This window comes from Ranitomeya variabilis, chromosome 2 (genome assembly GCF_051348905.1).
Source record: "Ranitomeya variabilis isolate aRanVar5 chromosome 2, aRanVar5.hap1, whole genome shotgun sequence".
NCBI classification, from domain to species: Eukaryota; Metazoa; Chordata; class Amphibia; order Anura; family Dendrobatidae; genus Ranitomeya; species Ranitomeya variabilis.
The window spans coordinates 1,065,776,048-1,065,794,842 of NC_135233.1; the positions used below are offsets into that span (position 1 = coordinate 1,065,776,048).

Sequence of the window (18,795 nt, forward strand, 5' to 3'; positions counted from 1 at the left end):
AGATGAAGAACCACTTAAGGTTCACTTAAACACAAGTCTATTGTGAGTGGAAAGATCAGCCCAGGTACAAAAGACATCTGGGTGGAGGCCATGCTGGGTTTATCCAGTATCTGCCAATTGTTGACATAATCTAACAGGTTGCTTTCTTATGTCAAGTGACACTGAAGTAAATGTGTGAAAATAGCCTAAATCCTCCAATACTCTATAGATGAAAGAACTCTTTAAGTGACATAAAAGAACATTGTTATGTACAGCGTGATCATTCCAAAAATCTGCATCCTGCATTTACAAACAATGATCAAAAAGTTGTTTACCCCAAAATGGCACCATTGAAAATATATTGATGAATTCTTGAGGGGAAAAATGCCATGGCGTCAACAGGACACATTATTGGTGGCATCTTAGTATTAATGACCCACAAAACGTAAAGTAATATTTAGAGGCACTTGGACACAAGAACTTGTAAAGTAATAATGAGGGGCACTTGGTTCAATTAGAACCATTAACAGGTCACATGTGGCTTCCAAGATCTATTTGCACAGCATGTTTTGCGGCCATCAGAGCAGAATGTGGCTCTCAAAGCAAGAAATGGTCGGGGTCCCCTGGTCTAGATATTATTCTCTATATTAAACAATCTGGACCCCAGATTGATTCTTTAATAGTTTGCGTTAGTGTGAGTACAGTTGCTGTTTATAGTGCCCAGGAATATTGTCTAGTCTGGATAAAATGGTGTGAAGATGGAAGCAACCACAGAAGTGTACAAGTCGTCATTGACATCAGGCCAACACATCTGCCTCCTAAACTGCGTTTTCCTGTCTGTGGAGACTTATTTTTTTAAAACACTGGTAAATTGCACAGCTAGGATTTCTCAGTGATGATAGATGTGCATGATTTCTTAAACCCATCCTATTTGGGAAATCTGACCAGAATGAGGACGGACATCTGTATCCCAAGTGTTGGGTGGTTCTTCAGCACTACTGGTCCTGCCCAACACTTGAATGGAAGGACGCTTGGACTTGAATACTTGTGATTGCTGATTGTTCTGCACAACATTCGTTTGAAAAAATTTTATATTGCAAAATCATTGCTCTCATTTTACAAACTTTTTTAAAGAGCAAATGTTTTCCTATTTTGTCTATTTTTACGGCTTTCAAAATGTTGCTCAACAACCCGTTCCCCCGATCACAGCCAAAGACGTTCAAGTGAGAATTATTGATGGCGACTGTGTAAAGTTGTGTAGCAACTGCTCTAGACAGAAGACTGATACATTTAATGCATCTTAACATATCACACATTCCGGATATATGACTGAACAAGACCATGTCGCCAAGTTCAGCTTCCTGTGTGAGCGTGCTGATCATGTGTTCCCCTGAACCCAGGGCTTTCTCATAGAGCACACTGGCCAAGCAAGTCCTCCTGTGTATGTCAGATGAGAAGGCTACTGGCAGAGAGTCAGCTAATGTCTGTGGCCAGCCTTTGCCTTTTTGTTTATTTCCCAACAAATCTATGGTGACTTAATTGGATTGTTCAACAGTTTGCAAATATTTAGAGGTACTCAAATTGGACCACATTAAACAATTAGTAAAAGCCCTCGTTTAATCGTGAAAAAGGCCCCAAATTTAATGACCTTCTGGTGTGAAGCATTATTATTCAGGGAATATTTTATTACTCAGGCTGGCACAATTCCCTACCGTCCAACAGGGATGTACAAATGTGGAAAGTCTTGTAGGCATGTTAAAATCAAGGAGTTCTTAAAGCCAAGAATCTCTCCCTTTCAGCATTTGTAGTGATAAATTGTCCCTGTGATGTGATATATGTAGTAGGGAAAAGGCAAATCTTGGTCCCCTCCAATTTTATAAAAGATTTGGATTCCCCATAATTGCTTGGGTCAGCCAGCCATCAATGTTGTTCTTTAAGGCTATGTGCACACGTTGAGTGTTTAATGAGTTTTTGAGGAAAAGTATAATTAAAAACTGCTGAAGTGGTGCATTTTTCTCACTCGTGATTTGACAAATACCCATATTGAAACCTCACCAAATAGGCCATGTGAACACATTGACTACAGGTCGAGGAATGAGTTAAACAGAAATATATTTTTCTTTAATTAAACTATGCCTATCTGTCGCAGTATCTGAAAATTGCATCTGAGGATCAGTAGTGGCGAAACAATCTTCTTTCCAGCTTGACTTCCATCCATTAGGGCCCCAATGCCACAATGTATGCCGGTATTGTGCAGCGCGCCCCATGTGACTGCATGTATTGTAAGCTATGTCTGTGACATGCCTGGTTCCATAGATGAGGACTACAGAGTAAATACCTGAGCTATTATACTCAAGCAATAAATAATTGCTAAGTGTCGCATGAACATAACTATCTAAGATAGTCATATTCAGTGTAATACAACTTCTCATATGACCATGATTGCTTCCACTGCCACGATCAACATTGTCACAAAAAAATACGATAAATCCAGCAGGAATTTCAAGTAAAAATTCGTAATTATTTCTCCATATTTAAAATGTAGATAATGGTAAACCACTCAAAGTATTACACAGCATCACTCAAAAAAAGTTCATGGAGTGGCAGCGTTATTCCGACGCGTTTCGACTTTATGTCTTAATCATTCTCACAACATTGTCCCAAAATTCATTTATCAAATACTTGGGATGCTTTAAGACTGACCTATTTAGACAGGATTAATCTGAAACTAGTGTTTCTATTTCCAATAAACAGACGCCAATCACCAAAGAGGGCAAAGCACTCAGTCAGGTGAAATGATTTGAATGTCTGCTTGTGATTTATGGAATACAAGGCTCTACAGAAGGCACAGATCCCATTGTATGCCTTGACAATTGAAGAAAAACAAACGCAAGCCCCTATAGTTAACATAATAAATATAAATATATATACACATATATAATTTTTTTTTTACTATATACAGTATACACTCACTGGCCACTTTATTAGGTACACCATGCTAGTAACGGGTTGGACCCCTTTTGCCTTCAGAACTGCCTCAATTCTTCGTGGCATAGATTCAACAAGGTGCTGGAAGCATTCCTCAGAGATTTTGGTCCATATTGACATGATGGCATCACACAGTTGCCGCAGATTTGTCGGCTGCACATCCCAAAGATGCTCCATACAAGGCAGGATGGATCCATGCTTTCATGTTGTTTACACCAAATTCTGACCCTACCATCCGAATGTCGCAGCAGAAATCGAGACTCCTCAGACCAAGCAACGTTTTTCCAATCTTCTACTGTCCAATTTCGATGAGCTTGTGCAAATTGTAGCCTCAGTTTCCTGTTCTTAGCTGAAAGGAGTGGTACCCGATGTGGTCTTCTGCTGCTGTAGCCCATCTGCCTCAAAGTTCGACGCACTGTGCGTTCAGAGATGCTCTTAGGCCTACCTTGGTTGTAACGGGTGGCGATTTGAGTCACTGTTGCCTTTCTATCAGCTCGAACCAGTCTGCCCATTCTCCTCTGACCTCTGGCATCAACAAGGCATTTCCGCCCACAGAAATGCCGCTCACTGGATTTATTTTCTTTTTCGGACCATTCTCTGTAAACCCTAGAGATGGTTGTGCGTGAAAATCCCAGTAGATCAGCAGTTTCTGAAATACTCAGACCAGCCCTTCTGGCACCAACAACCATGCCACGTTCAAAGGCACTCAAATCACCTTTCTTCCCCATACTGATGCTCGGTTTGAACTGCAGGAGATTGTCTTGACCATGTCTACATGCCTAAATGCACTGAGTTGCCGCCATGTGATTGGCTGATTAGAAATTAAGTGTTAACAAGAAGTTGGACAGGTGTACCTAATAAAGTGGCCAGTGAGTGTATATATGCACTATAATATATAAATACATAAATAAAATATTTAATTTTTTTTTTACATTTCTTAAATTGCCTGATAAAATGAAAGGTGTCATTCCAAACAACAAGTAAGGCTACTTTCACACATCAGGTTTTTTTTTCAGGCACTATCTGGCAAGTTTTGAAAAAATGGATTTTTTTTTTTTTTTTTTTTTACACCGGATCTGTTTTTTTTTCTCAGAGTTGTATTGGCGCCTGATGGCTAGACGTTTCATCCGTTTTTTTTTCCGGACCACCCAAATCGTCGTTTCTGGCGGATGGAAAAACCATCCAGAGGAATGTTTTTTGTCTGGCAAAAAAAAGGAAAATGACGGAGCCGGCCAAAAACGTATGATACGGAGATGTGAAATGAAGAATCCTGATCTGGTTTTCCCTCTCTCTCTCCCTCTCTCTCTTTGTTATAAGGTTAGTGTTCATTGCATGATCCAACTGATAAAGAAAAATAGATCGGTTTGATAAAAAAAGTCCTCCCAATTCTAGATGAGAATGTCAATGTTATCATGAACTGAGGATATAAACCATTGCATCAGGCACCAAGGCAGCACTGAAGTTGGTCATTCTGTTTTGTTCGACATGCTGCTCAATAACATTGATGCGAGCTGTGCCGAGCAGGACATCACCCAAGGCAGAATGCACATGCTCACAGCTCACACCTGGACTCTTGAGCACTCCAGCACCGCCTAGATGAATCTTGAGGAGTTTTAAAACATTTTTCACTTTAGGTAGAATTTTACAGGGAAATAATAATTAGTGTTATCAAGTGAGATGGCTGCATGTCCATGGCTTATAAAGAAATCTGTTCAAAGTTTTCAGTTAAACTATAAAAATAAACCACTTGATCACCTAAGACCTTTCTTATGAGTATAAATTTATGCACAGGGCTCGATCAATGGAGCTTTCTCTGATGGGCGCATGTAACTGTTCATGGAACTTGGGCAAGTAGAACTTTATCAGATATCCGTTTGCCCATTTTTTTGATGGCTGAGCTGATTTCCTCTTCATCCTGGGCTTGGAAAGCCGCCTCCATTTCCACCTGGAAACTGGTGATTCTTTTAGGACCAGAGGGAGACTCCATATCACGCTATGGGAAAATGTAGGATACATCGAATTGGTTATACAAGAATATGTAAGTAAATGTATATAAAAAATGTCAAGACGAATAAAAAAAATAATCTGTCCAGTACAGCTTTACTGGAAATGGGCATAATCATTGTATGGCCATAATGAACCTATTGTAGAACAAATGGATTTGTAATTTAGGTTTTTAGTGATAATGAGAAGACTACTCCCTCAGGGTAGTTGGGTTCTGATCCAAGAAGTTAAATGCTGCTTCAAGGGTTAAGAACTCTTGCATCTCCCTGAGAGATCATCTACACAGGTTTTCATAGGGAGATAATTTATCCTCCTAAAGCTGCTAATGTAACGAAGGGTTAAGGCCATTCACGTTACTTGGTTCATGTTCATCTAAAACGTCCCTGTCCAATTCAGTTTTTGTACAGGCCAAGTCGATATCCAAACCTGCCCACCTTTCATACATAGGCTTTTAACTACTTCACCCTCGAAGATGGTTTTCACGTTAATGACCAGGCCAATTTCACAATTCTGACCTGTCGCTTTGTGGTAATAACTCTGGAAGGCTTAAATGGATCATGGTATTTTTGAGGTTTTTTCGTGACTTAAAGAAATTTCTCTGATCGCCCATGACGGCACCACGGAGAGAGGGGATCCGCCCACCAAGGACAGGAAACCTACAGATAAAAAGGCGGCACCACTCTCCTGCATCAGTTGGTTTCCTGTCCTTGATGGGAGACCTACGGACTTACCAGATCGACGTTGGAATTCCGGGGCCAACCAGTCCGACTCAGGCAGCTGGGGTCCCTCTGCCTCGGCTAGGGTGGTGACCCGAAGCGCCACCGCTGGGGGCTAGTGGGCCTCTAGGGTGTGCGGGGTAGGTGACAAGGAGTTCGAGGGAGAATGGGAACTAAATAAGGCGATATTTACCCAGATCACGGAAAAATGGGGTGTTCCCAAAATAGATCTCTTTGCGAGTCATCTAAACAAAAAAGTAGCCTCCTTCTGCTCCCTATCTCCTCTGGGGAACCCAGTAGTTTTGGACGCTTTCCTAATGTCTTGGAGTCACCACCTGGTATATGCCTTCCCTCCCCTTATTCTGATTCCAGCAGTGCTGAGGAAGATTCGGGAGGACGGGGCGCTGGTCATCTTAATTGCCACGCTCTGGCCGAAGAGACCTTGGTTCTCATGGATGAGGAAGATGTCAATATCCGACCCTTGGGTATTACCAGATCTCCAGGATCTATTGTCGCAGGGCCCAGTCTGTCATCCACAAGTCAAGAACTTGCACTTGACAGCTTGGCTCTTGAAAGGAAACTATTAGAAAACAGGGGGTTCTCCCCGGGGTTAGTTTCAACTTTGTTACAAAGTAGGAAGCCGGTTACAACGAAACAGTACGGCAAAATATGGAAAAAGTTTCTGTCCTCATCAGGTACAAAAATAGGGAAAGAAATTCCCCTTAATTCCATATTAGAGTTCCTACAAAATGGGTTGCAGATGGGGTTAGCCACTAGTACCCTAAAAGTTCACGTGGCGGCATTGGGAGCCCTATTTAATTTTGACTTAGCTGCAAATAGGTGGGTCTCTAGATTCATCAGGGCAGCGGGAAGATCGAGGCCTCTTCCGGTAAAAACTGTTCCTCAATGGGACTTAAACTTGGTCCTTAAAGCCCTGACTAGTCCACCATTTGAACCATTGCACGAAACTTCAATAAAAAACCTATCTCTCAAAACTGCTCTGTTAGTCGCCCTCACTTCTGCCCGTAGGGTTAGCGACTTACAGGCTCTCTCAGTTAATCCTCCCTACACACAATTTCTAGAGGATAGGGTCATTTTAAAAACAGACCCAGCATATCTCCCGAAAGTGGCTTCGAAATTTCACAGGTCTCAAGAGATAGCTCTCCCATCCTTCTGTCCCAACCCTACAAATAAGGAGGAGCAAATATTACATACACTGGATGTAAAAAGGTGTCTCTTACATTACCTAGAAGTCACTAGAGAGAGAGTAGGGAGGATTCCTCTCTGTTTGTCTTTCCAGGGTCCCCGGAAGGGGAAAAAAGCATCTAAAGCCACCATAGCAAGATGGATCACGGACGCCATCAGTCTTTCATACTCGGCATGTGGGATGTCCGTTCCAGGGGAGGTTAAGGCTCACTCGACAAGGGCAGTGGCAACTTCCTGGGCGGAGAAGGCCGGAGCTTCCATAGACCAGATATGTAGAGCTGCTACCTGGTCCTCACCATCCACATTCTATAGGCACTATAGATTGGACCTAATCTCCTCTTCAGATCTTACCTTCGGTAAAAGGGTTCTGGAAGCGGTGGTCCCTCCCTGAATGTACTATCTATGCAATTCTCTCCGTGGTGCCGTCATGGGCGATCAGAGAAAAATATAGTTCTTACCGATAACGGTATTTCTCTGAGCCCATGACGGCACCTGTACATTCCCTCCCTTCACTTGTGGGTGCTCACATCAAAATAGTGCCATAGTCTATTCATAGTTTTAAAGTCATGCGGTATCTCGTTATGCTAAACAAATAAAATTAACAAATGTTTTAGTAGTCTCCCATCATTCTCTATGTAAAACAACTGATGCAGGAGAGTGGTACCGCCTTTTTATCTGTAGGTTTCCTGTCCTTGGTGGGCGGATCCCCTCTCTCCGTGGTGCCGTCATGGGCTCAGAGAAATACCGTTATCGGTAAAAACTATATTTTTTACCACCATCATAAATTACATTAATATGACTTGCGATTAATTGTGAAAAAATGAAATTTGGTAAAAATTTGGAATATTTTGCAGCTTTGAATTTTCATGCCCTTAAATCAGAGATTTCACACAAAATGTTTTAAACAGTTTCCACATGTCTACTTAACATCAGCATTCAGCACAAATTTGGAACCAGAATTTTTGTTTTTTGTTAGGAAGTTATAACTGTTATAAATTGACCAGCGATTTCTCGATTTCTCATTTTTCCAAGTTAAACAAAACCATTTTTTTAGGGACCACATCACATTTGAAGTCACTTTGAGGGGTCTATATGATAGAAGATATGCAAAAGTGACACCATTCTAAACTACACCCCTCAAGGTGCTCAAAACCACATTCAAGAAGTTTAACCCTTCAGGTGTTTCAAAGGTATTTTTGGAATGTGGAAAAAATAAACATTTTAACTTTTTAACAAAATATACTTCAGATACAAACTTCATTTGATAAGGGTAACAGGAGAAATTTCACAACAAATTTTGTATTCTGTTTTTTCCTGAGCACACGGATACCGAATATCTGGAGGAAAACAGTTTGTGCTCACTGCAGGGCTCGGAAGGGAAGGAGCGCCATTTGACTCTTTGAAAGTAAAATTTCCTGGAATTGTTAGTGGACGTCTTGATGTGACTAAACAGTGGAAACCCCCCACAATTTACCTCATTTGGGAAATTAGACCCCTTAAAGATCTTATCTAGATGTGTATTGAGCACCTAATTGAGCACAAAAGTTTACAACATAGAGCCATGAAAATACAACAATCTTTTCCGAATCTTTTTTTTAGCTCCAAATTTTGCATTTTTATAAGGGTAATGGGAGAAATTGCTCCATACAATTTGTTGTGCAATTTCTCCTGAGTACGCAGATACCCCATCCATGGGGGAATACTACATTTGAGGCACAGTGCAAAGCTCAGAAGGGAAGAAGCACAATATTAAAGTTCAGATTTTGCTGGAATGGTTTGAGGGTGCCATGTTACATTGGCAGCACCCCTGAGGTGACAGAACAGAAACCCCCTATATGTGAACTCCTTTTACAAACTGCATCCCTCGATGAAATCATTGGGGAATGTAATGAACATAACGACACCACATGTGCCTCACAGAATTTTATACCATTGAGCTGTGAAAGAAAAATTAAGTGCTTGTGGCTATAAATTATATTTTACCACTAAAATGTTGTTTTTCTAAGGGCAAATAGGAATTTTTTTTACAACAAACTGAGGTCAATTATTTCCTGATTGTGCCAATACCCTACATGTAATCGGGGAAATATTTTTTTAGGCACAGTGCAAAGCTCAGAGGGCAAGAAGCATTAGATTTTACGGTTATGGCCAATGGGCAGTGAAGAAAAACTAAATCTTTACCACAAATTTAGTTTTAGCCCCAGATTTTACATTTTTACATAAGTGGTAACGATTCTGCATTTCAGTGTAATTATGACAATTTTGTTTTTTTTTTGGGGGGGGAAATAACGCCTAAAAATCCTGTAAGAAAGTGTCTCCAGTTTGAGACCCATTTCTCCATTGTTGCTGAATGAGGGCTTGTTTACTGCATGCTGAGCTGACTCCCTTTCTACAATGGGTCCTCTAAGGAGTGTTGGGATCCACCAGCTGTAGACTCCTGGAATTTGCCCTAGGCCTATACTTTCAGCCCATCCTCACTTTCCATAATAGCATGCGCACAGTGTTTTGTATAAAGGATGTAAGAAAAGAATAATCTGACAGCAACAAATAGCTAATGTTATGCAAGTGTCCACAAAACCCAGGTAATGAGCTCTCTTTGCCCCATGGACGCTCGTTTGTATCAGGACAGGATACTAAGGAGATGTTCTCAGCTGATAAGCGCAAGGCTCCATCCTGGGGACAAGGGGGTGGATAATACCTTCCTCATGAAAAAGGTTTCACTACTTTCCTTAAGGTACTGTTACACTAAACAACTTACCAACGATCACAAATAGATCAATGGCTGCACTCAAAATTTACTGTGCTAAGGCAAGGAAATGTGCGATACATGAAATGTGAATAGCATAATGGCTTGTGAAATTTATGAAAAAACACATGAGATTCTTAGCACAAGATTTGGCCAAAAGTTGTGATCCATCCACCAAACATCAAGGTAATCTCAAAATGGATGGGTACCTGAGCTGACTACCATGTTATTAGCCATAAGTAAGTGTTCACCCTAGGCAGTCAGCTCAGGTACCCATCCGTTTTGAGATTACCTTGACGTTTGGTGGATGGGCTCACAACTTTTGGCCAAATCTTGTGCTAAGAATCTCATGTGTTTTTCATAAATTTCACAAGCCATTATGTTATTCACATTTCATGTATCGCACATTTCCTTGCCTTAGCACAGTAAATTTTGAGTGCAGCCATTGATCTATTTGCTATATGACTTTTCTGGTTATGCACCAGTTCAGACTATATTGTTGTTCAGTCAGTTTTCCTATATTCACCAACGATCACGACCAGCGATACGACCTGGCCGTGATCGTTGGTAAGTCGTTGTGTGGTCGCTGGGGAGCTGTCACACGGACAGCTCTCTCCAGTGACCAACGATCAGGGGAACGACTTCGGCATCGTTGAAACTGTCTTCAACGATGCCGAAGTCCCCCTGCAGCACCCGGGTAACCAGGGTAAACATCAGGTTACTAAGTGCAGGGCCGCGCTTAGTAACCCGATATTTACCCTGGTTACCATTGTAAAAGTAAAAAAAAAAAAAACAGTACATACTCACATTCTGATGTCTGTCACGTCCCCTGGCGTCCACAGGGATAAAACTGCTTTCGGCAGAGCGCTGCTATGCACGCGCTGCTGCCGAGAGCTTCCAATCCCTGCACAATGTCTCAGTGCCGGCAGTAACAGCGGTGACGTCACCGCTGTGCTCTGCTTTACGGCCGGTGCTGACACATTCATTGCAGGAAGCTCTCGGTCGGAGCGCATGCATAGCAGCGCTCCTGCCGAAAGCAGTTTTAACCCTGTGGACGCCGGGGGACGTGACAGACATCAGAATGTGAGTATGTACTTTTTTTTACTTTTATAATGGTAACCAGGGTAAATATCGGGTTAAGTGCGGCTCTGCGCTTAGTAACCCGATATTTACCCTGGTTCCAATGAACACATCGCTGGATCGGCGTCACACACGCCGATCCAGCGGGTGATCAGCAACCAAAAAAGGTCTCCTGATCATTCCCATCGACCAACGATCTCCTAGCAGGGGCCTGATCGTTGGTCGCTGTCACACATAACGAGATCGTTAGTGGGGATCGTTGCTACGTCACCAAAAGCGTGACGTTGCAACGCTATCGTTAACGATATCGTTATGTGTGACTCAGCCTTTAGACTTAAGCTGCCTACAAGATGTCAGCGTCCCAGCACAGGTTGATCAATGATGTCATGGCATTGCACTACTCACATTATGGGTGTAGTAAAAATCGTATTTCAGGGGTGTTAGCACAAAAGAAGTTAATACTTTCTAAGAGGACATTTGGGGGCAATATTTGGTTTAGGGTGTGCAATATTTGCCTTTCTCATGGGGCTGGCTACACTGTTAAAACAAAAAAGATGGTACAGTAGATAAACCTTAAATGGGTGTTATCTCCAAAATCCTATTCCAGTATGTAGTAGGTGTAATAGAATTTTTGTATCGTTCTTCTGATTCACCAATGTTAATTGAAGGTATTTGCTAATATTACACCTACTACATATTGGGATAGGATCTTGGAGATGGGAATTTTTTTTTTTTTTTACTTGTACCTGTTAGTAAAAGATTCAGATTTTACTCCAGGAGTAATGTAAAAAAAACCCTTTTGTTTGTGCAATGTTGAGGAGTTCAAATAGTTTGCAACTTTTAGCATTTTCACACCAATTATTCCCAGGTTTGCCAATGACTGGAGCTGGAGCAGGATGAGCCTCGTACCATAGCTCCTCTGATTCATGGCAAGCTGTTGGGTTCCTTATGCCAGAAATATTACTTTATTCCCCAACTCTACACCTCGCCCCTAATCTCTTGCTCTCTAGAGGCGCTGATCACTTGTCAGACATTGCTTGCACCTTCTATTGAATAAGGAGCGTTTGAATCAAATACGTCCCTTCATCAAGACTACATACATTACGGCCTAAGTGCTCAAAAAGAAAGACATTCAGTCCATTTTGGAACAGGGACATGGATCACACTCCCAGTTCAAATCAATGGATCTGTAAATAAAATGGACGACCCGCTATGCTCTGTGGTGATTGCATGCTGCAGCAGTACCCACGATCGCCGGCTTTTAACCCTTACTGACAGCGGCATAGAGAAGCATCGCGCAGGGAGCCTCCTTCCATCGGATCTACGTGATGCAATTGTGTTGGCCTGACAGTCTCCATGGAGACCCCTGGCACCAAGATGGCCATGATGTCCTTCCGGTTGCTTCCTTCCCTGCCTGTCAGATCCTCACCTGATACTCTGCAGTGCAAAGATCAGATCCTCGATATGACATTACATTGTCCCAGTACAGTATGATGTCTCACCATGTTAAGTGTAAATTTTTAAAAAAATCCCTAAATAAAGAGAAAAATACAATTTTTCCTATAAATACATTTGTGAATAAAAAAGTACACATTTGGTATCACTGCGTCCATAACAACCCACTCTATAAATTCGTCCCACTAGTTAACCCCTTCAATAAACACAATATAAAAATAAAAAACAAGGCAAGCAATGCTTTATCATACCGACGAACAAAGTGCAATAAAACGCAATAAAGATGGAAGTAAATAGAAATTGTACCTCTGAACTAGTCATCTTATCCCGCAAAAATCAATCCACCATACAGCTCCATCAGCAGAAAAATAAGTTATAGCTCTCAGAATAAACCGATGCAAAAATTAGTTTTCTATAAAATAGATTGTGTAAAAGCGCCAAAACAGAAGGTTTCACTGTAATCGTACTGACTCAAAGAATAAAGCTGCCTTACCAATTTTACCACATGCGAAACGGTATAAAAAAAACTAACGGCAATTCCTGAATTGCTGGTTTGTTAATTTGGTCTCCCAAAAATCAAAAAAGAAAGCGATAGTCATGTGCTTGAAAATACCAATAAAAACGTCAGCTCATCCCACAAAAAACAAGCCATAACATGACTGTCGGCCGAAATATATAAAAATATTAGAGCTCTCAAAATATAGTGGTGCAAAAACTAGTTTTTGCATTAAAAACCATCTTCGTGTGACAGCAGCTAAACCTAAAAACCGATATAAATCTGGTATCGCTGTAATCGCACCGACCCAAAGAATAAAGTCGCCTAAACTTATACCGCACGATGAATGGCGTAAAAAAATAAAGCCAATTCTGTACTGCTGATTTTATTTCATTGTGCCTCCCAAAGATCTCGGTAAGGCTTGGCACACATTTATCCTGCCCTCTGGGCTGAGCACTTACACCGGGTTTCCATGTAAATCTTTGAAATACGTGATACAGACAGAAACCCCGATGGAAAATTCCCTAGGAGGCAGATGGAGTCACTGTGGACACCATAGGACCCATGATCCGGCGGTGTCTGTCTTTTTAGGATTGCACAGTTTTATGCATTTGTGAAAAGGACACCGCTGAACAGAGGCCAGATGGAGTCCAGAGTAAATCTGCTGCCTTATTATGGTGAATGGATCCCTCAGGGGTTTCATCTGTCATATCACTCAGATTTAGATGGAAACTCCAAAGTAAGTGCTCAGTGTAGAGCGCCGGATAAATGTGATCCCAAACATTATGTAAAATGTTCCCAATAAAAGCTTAAACTCAACCCACCAAAAAGCAAGTCCCCACTCAGGTCTGTCATCTGTTAGTGAAAATATAGGGTACATCCACGTTACTGGTAGCACAAAGGCTCTGGAAAAGTAAAATGGCTCCTCACCCGCCAAAAGAAATTCAGCAAATTCTCTGCTTCCAAATCCAAAAGCCCCCTCCCTTCTGAGCCCCAGTGTACCTAAACAACTTTTAGCGCCCACATGTTTGCCATTTTTGTAGTGATGAGAGCCTGCATAATTTACAGGTGCGTGTCTCCAGAAGCATGAGCTGGGCATAATGTACTGGTCGCTACAGCGGTAGTTTGCAATTTTCACTCTGCAACATTCACTGCTGCTGTTTCTGGAAAACGCCCATGAAGTCAAAATAGTCACTACACCTGTAGATAAATTCCCAAAGGGGTATAATTTACAAAATGTCACTTGTGTGGGGTTTCCTCTGTTTAAGCACATAAGGGGGCTCTCCAAACGCGACATGGCATCCGCTAAATATTCCAGTAAATTTTACTATCAAAAAGTCAAATGGCACTCCTTCCCTTCCAAGCGCCGCCATGTGCCCAAACAGTAGTATCCCCCCACATATTGGATATCTGTACTTCGGTGAAATTGCTCCATCCAATTTGTTGTGCAATTTCTCCTGTTACCCTTATTAAAGTGCAAAACATGGAGCTAAAAATAGATTTATTTTGGAAAAATGTAATTTTTTTTATTTCCATGGCTCTACGTTATAACTTTCTGTGAAGCACCTGTGGGTTTAAGGTGCTTAATACACATCTAGATAAGTTGCCGAAGGGGTTTAATTTCCAAAACGGTGTCACTTGTGTGGGGGGGGGGGTTCCTCTGTTAAGGCATATCAGGGGCTTTCCAAACACGACATGGCAACTGCTAATTATTCCAACATATCTTACATTCAAAATGTGAAATGGCGCTTCTTCCCTTCCAAGCCCTGCGGTGAGCCTTAACAGTAGGTTTCCTCAACATATGGGGTATCTGCAAGCTCAGGACAAATTGTACAACAAAATGTATGGTCCATTTTCTCCTGTTACCTTTGCAAAAGTAAAAAAATAGGTCTAAAGGAAAAATTTTTGTTAAAGAAAAGTAAAGGTTTTTTTCTTGTACACCTCCACAATACAAAAATTCCTGTGAAGCACCTGAAGGGTGTCTAACAATATACACAATGAAAAAGGGTGAACTTACAAAAGCTAACTGAGAAAACTCTTTGAAAAATTAACTTTTATTTGGTAAGTATAAAATATATACCCCACCGGTGTTGAAGGTGCACTTGTGCATAATAGCTTTCTAAAATCAATATAACCCAAGGAGTAGATAAAAATAACGAGAGATCAATGATACCCTATCCTCATTATTTACCCCTGGAATGATCAATACATGTAGATAACAATGCTCAAAAAATTCCTAATGGACATAAATAAGGTCCTATTTATACTACTTCTCTCATATCTGCAGTTCCTCATATAAGGCAACTTAGACAAGGTATAATAACTTTGAAGATTATATCTAAATGTATGCACATCTATCGTGATACCTATAGTTGTGTTCAAATTTCTTTACACGCCCAAAACACTGTGTGCTAAGTGTGCTGTCCCTTATTAAACATCTATCTGATGGTCTATCTACTTGCGGAGGTTGGCACCCTAAGATGATGTACAATTGCTTTCCCCAAGCTCCTATTCACACCCCGGCAGACCGCGATAGAAGAAACAGAGCCAGATTGGCGTGTGTCCAAATTTTGTTGGTATCTGGGCAGCTTGGCAAATGAAGTTTACAGCTGAAATACACTAGGAATCTATAGCATTTCTAGATCTTCACTATTTCTAGATCCTCACTATGCTCCGCTCTATAGACCTCAAGGACACAGCCCTCTCCTGGTTCTCCTCCTACCTCTCTGACCGCTCCTTCACTATCTTTTGCCGGCTCCTCTTCCTCTCCTCGTCCTCTTACTATCGAGGTTCCATAAGGCTCAGTCCTAGACCCCCTCCTCTTCTCTCTTTACACGGCCCCTATTGGACAAACAATCAGCCGATTTGGGTTCCAGTATCATCTCTATGCTGACGACACCCAATTATACACTTCTTCCTCCGACATCACCCCTATCCTAATTCAAAATACCAAGGATTGTCTGTTTGCTGTCTCTAACATCATGTCCTCTCTCTACCTGAAACTAATTCTCTCCAAAACGGAACTTCTTGTGTTTCTCCCTTCTACTAACCTCACTCTACCCAACATCGAAATTACCCTGGAGGGTTCAACCATAACTCCCAAGCAGCATGCCCGCTGTCTTGGGGTCATATTCGACATTGATCGGATATAGGGAGTAAAGGAAAGTTCGCTCACTCGCTCCTGTCACCTGCATCTTAAAAACATCCCCAGAACCCGACCTTTTCTCACCGTTGAAACTGCTAAGACTCTTACTGTCGCTCTTATTCATTCTCGTCTGGACAACTGCAACTCTCTTCTAATCGGTCTCCCTCTTACCAAACTTTCTCCTCTCCAATCCATCTTGAATGCGGCAGCCAGAGTCATATTTCTGTCCAGCCGCTTCACCGATGCCTCCATCTTGTGCCAGTCATTACACTACAGTCACTACAGGGTCCAGTATAAACTCATCTCTCTCACCCACAAAGCTCTCCACAGTTCTGCACCGCCTTATATCTCCTCTCTCATCTGTCTATTGCCCTACACATGCTCTCCGTTCTACAAATGACCTAAGACTAACATCCCCTGTAATCCGAACCTCACACCTCCGTCTACAAGACTTCTCTCGTGCTGCGCCAGCTCTCTGGAATGCACTTTCCCAGATGATCAGACTGATACCTAGCCCCGACCTAATCAAGCGCGCTCTAAAAACCCATCTCTTCAAACAAGCCTACCACAACAACTACTCAGTAAACTGACTTAAGGCCCCGTCACACACAGCGACGCTGCAGCGATACAGACAATGATGCTGATCGCTGCAGCGTCGCTGTTTTGTCGCTGTGTGGTCGCTGGGGAGCTGTCACACAGACAGCTCTCTCCAGCGACCAACGATCAGGGGAACGACTTCGGCATCGTTGAAACGGTCTTCAACGATGCCGAAGTCCCCCTGCAGCACCCGGGTAACCAGGGTAAACATCGGGTTACTAAGCGCAGGGCCGCGCTTAGTAACCCGATGTTTACCCTGGTTACCAAAAAAAACAAACCGTACATACTCACCATCTGATGTCCGTCAGGTCCCTTGCCGTCTGCTTCCTGCTCTGACTGAGTGCCGCCGTACAGTGAGAGCAGAGCGCAGCGGTAACGTCACTGCTGTGCTGTACTTTCACTGTACGGCGGCACTCAGTCAGAGCAGGAAGCAGACGGCAAGGGACCTGACGGACATCAGATGGTGAGTATGTACTGTTTGGTTTTTTTTCCATTTACGCTGGTAACCAGGGTAAACATCGGGTTACTAAGCGCGGCCCTGCGCTTAGTAACCCGATGTTTACCCTGGTTACCAGTGAAGACATCGCTGGATCGGTGTCACACACACCGATTCAGCGATGTCAGCGGGACCTCAACGACCAAAAAAAGGTCCAGGCCATTCCGACACGACCAGCGATCTCGCAGCAGGGGCCTGATCGCTGGTACGTGTCACACATAGCGAGATCGCTACTGAGGTCGCTGTTGCGTCACAAAACTTGTGACTCAGCAGCGATCTCGCTAGCGATCTCGCTATGTGTGACGGGGCCTTTAGCCCTGTTCCCTCCTTCCAAATATTACTCTGAATCTGCACCCTACTATTCATCCGTCCCAACACCCTCTATGCACACGATTAACTGCACTTGATACTTGACTATTGCACTTAAACACACGGGCTGATGACCCGATCATGCAGCTTTATATGAAAATCCCTATTTATTATAATTGCCAGACCTGAAATAACAAGCACTTTTCACCTATTGTGTCCCATCATTTCCTTGTAGATTGTAAGCTTGCGAGCAGGGACCTCACTCCTAATGTCACTGTTTAAATTGTCTTAACCTGTATTGAATTTATTGTCTGTATATGTCCCCGCTAATTGTATAGTGTTGCGGAATATGTTGGCGCTATATAAATAAAAATTATTATTATTATTATTATTATTAGCAAAGACTGGGATGGTCACATCACCAAAATATTCTGGAAACCAACATCAACAAATAGTCTTACACTGGGATAGCCATCACCCAGTCCCCCTTAAAAGGGTTATACCTAAAGGACAATTTTTACGTATTAATGAAACTATTCAGAAAATCGTGATTTTTGTGGCACAGACACATGATCTCGGCCATAGGTTATCAAAAAGGGGTTACCCAAGACATGTCATTGATGAAGCATGAGATCATGCTGCTTGTCAGAACCAATGTCGATTGCTACACCCAAGACAGAGATGACCTAATGGATATAACCAGAATAATTGGTACATTTGAAAGCCAGTCTGGGGTTGTCTTTAATATCTTTAATTCTGGTTCCGCTCTTAAGATTCCCCAGTATTTCTTAAAGGAATACTTACCAGCCACCCCAAAAGTAAGCTATAGGAAGGGGAGATCCCTTAAGGACCACTTGGTCCATAGCTTTTATCAAAGGCCTCTACAACAGGGGACATGGCTGGATCAAAAGCCCAGTGGCACATTCAAATGTGGTGATTGCAAATTTTGCCCATGCATACACATGTTCAAAGTTTGGACGCATCTGCACTTGTTTGTGTGACAAACCCCCAATTTATAGTGCGTCCATAAATAAAGGAATCCACACTCTCCATTCTATTACCACCAAGTACGGTATTTTTCTTGTTATAATGATATTAAATTATTATTTTATAGGACTATTTAAAGGGAACCTGTCACCCCCCCCCCCCAGGCGTTTGTAACTAAAAGCCACCTTGTGCAGCTCTAATGCTGCATTTGAACAAGCTGGCTCTTTTAGTTATGCTCCTTGCACACGCTGAAATAAGCACTTACAAAATGTGCCCCTCATAGCGTGAAATTGCCAGGGAGGCAGGACTTTCCTTCCTAATCAGACGCAGCACAGCAGTCATTCATGTCCCCTTGGCACCGGGCGCTGCCCCAGCATTGTTTGAATCTGTCCCGGAGCCTGTGCTGTTATGTTATCCCTTGGGCATGCGCAGTTAGCGCTGCCCGTCTTCTGACATCATTTGATGTCAGGCTGACTGTCCTGTGCGGCCGTGCTGCCCGAGATCCCGCCCCGCAGTGTCTTCTGATTTATTCTGACTGCGGGGCTGGGATTCATGGCCTTGCACAGTGCATATCTTCGCCTCACTCCTCTC

At 42.4% G+C, this 18,795-nt stretch overlaps 1 protein-coding gene across 1 annotated transcript in view; it reads left to right on the forward strand.

Moving 5' to 3' along the window:
* The window catches only part of EVA1A (eva-1 homolog A, regulator of programmed cell death), a 519,112-nt gene that overhangs the window by 230,903 nt on the left and 269,414 nt on the right, over nt 1–18,795 (forward strand). The window lies entirely within an intron of this gene.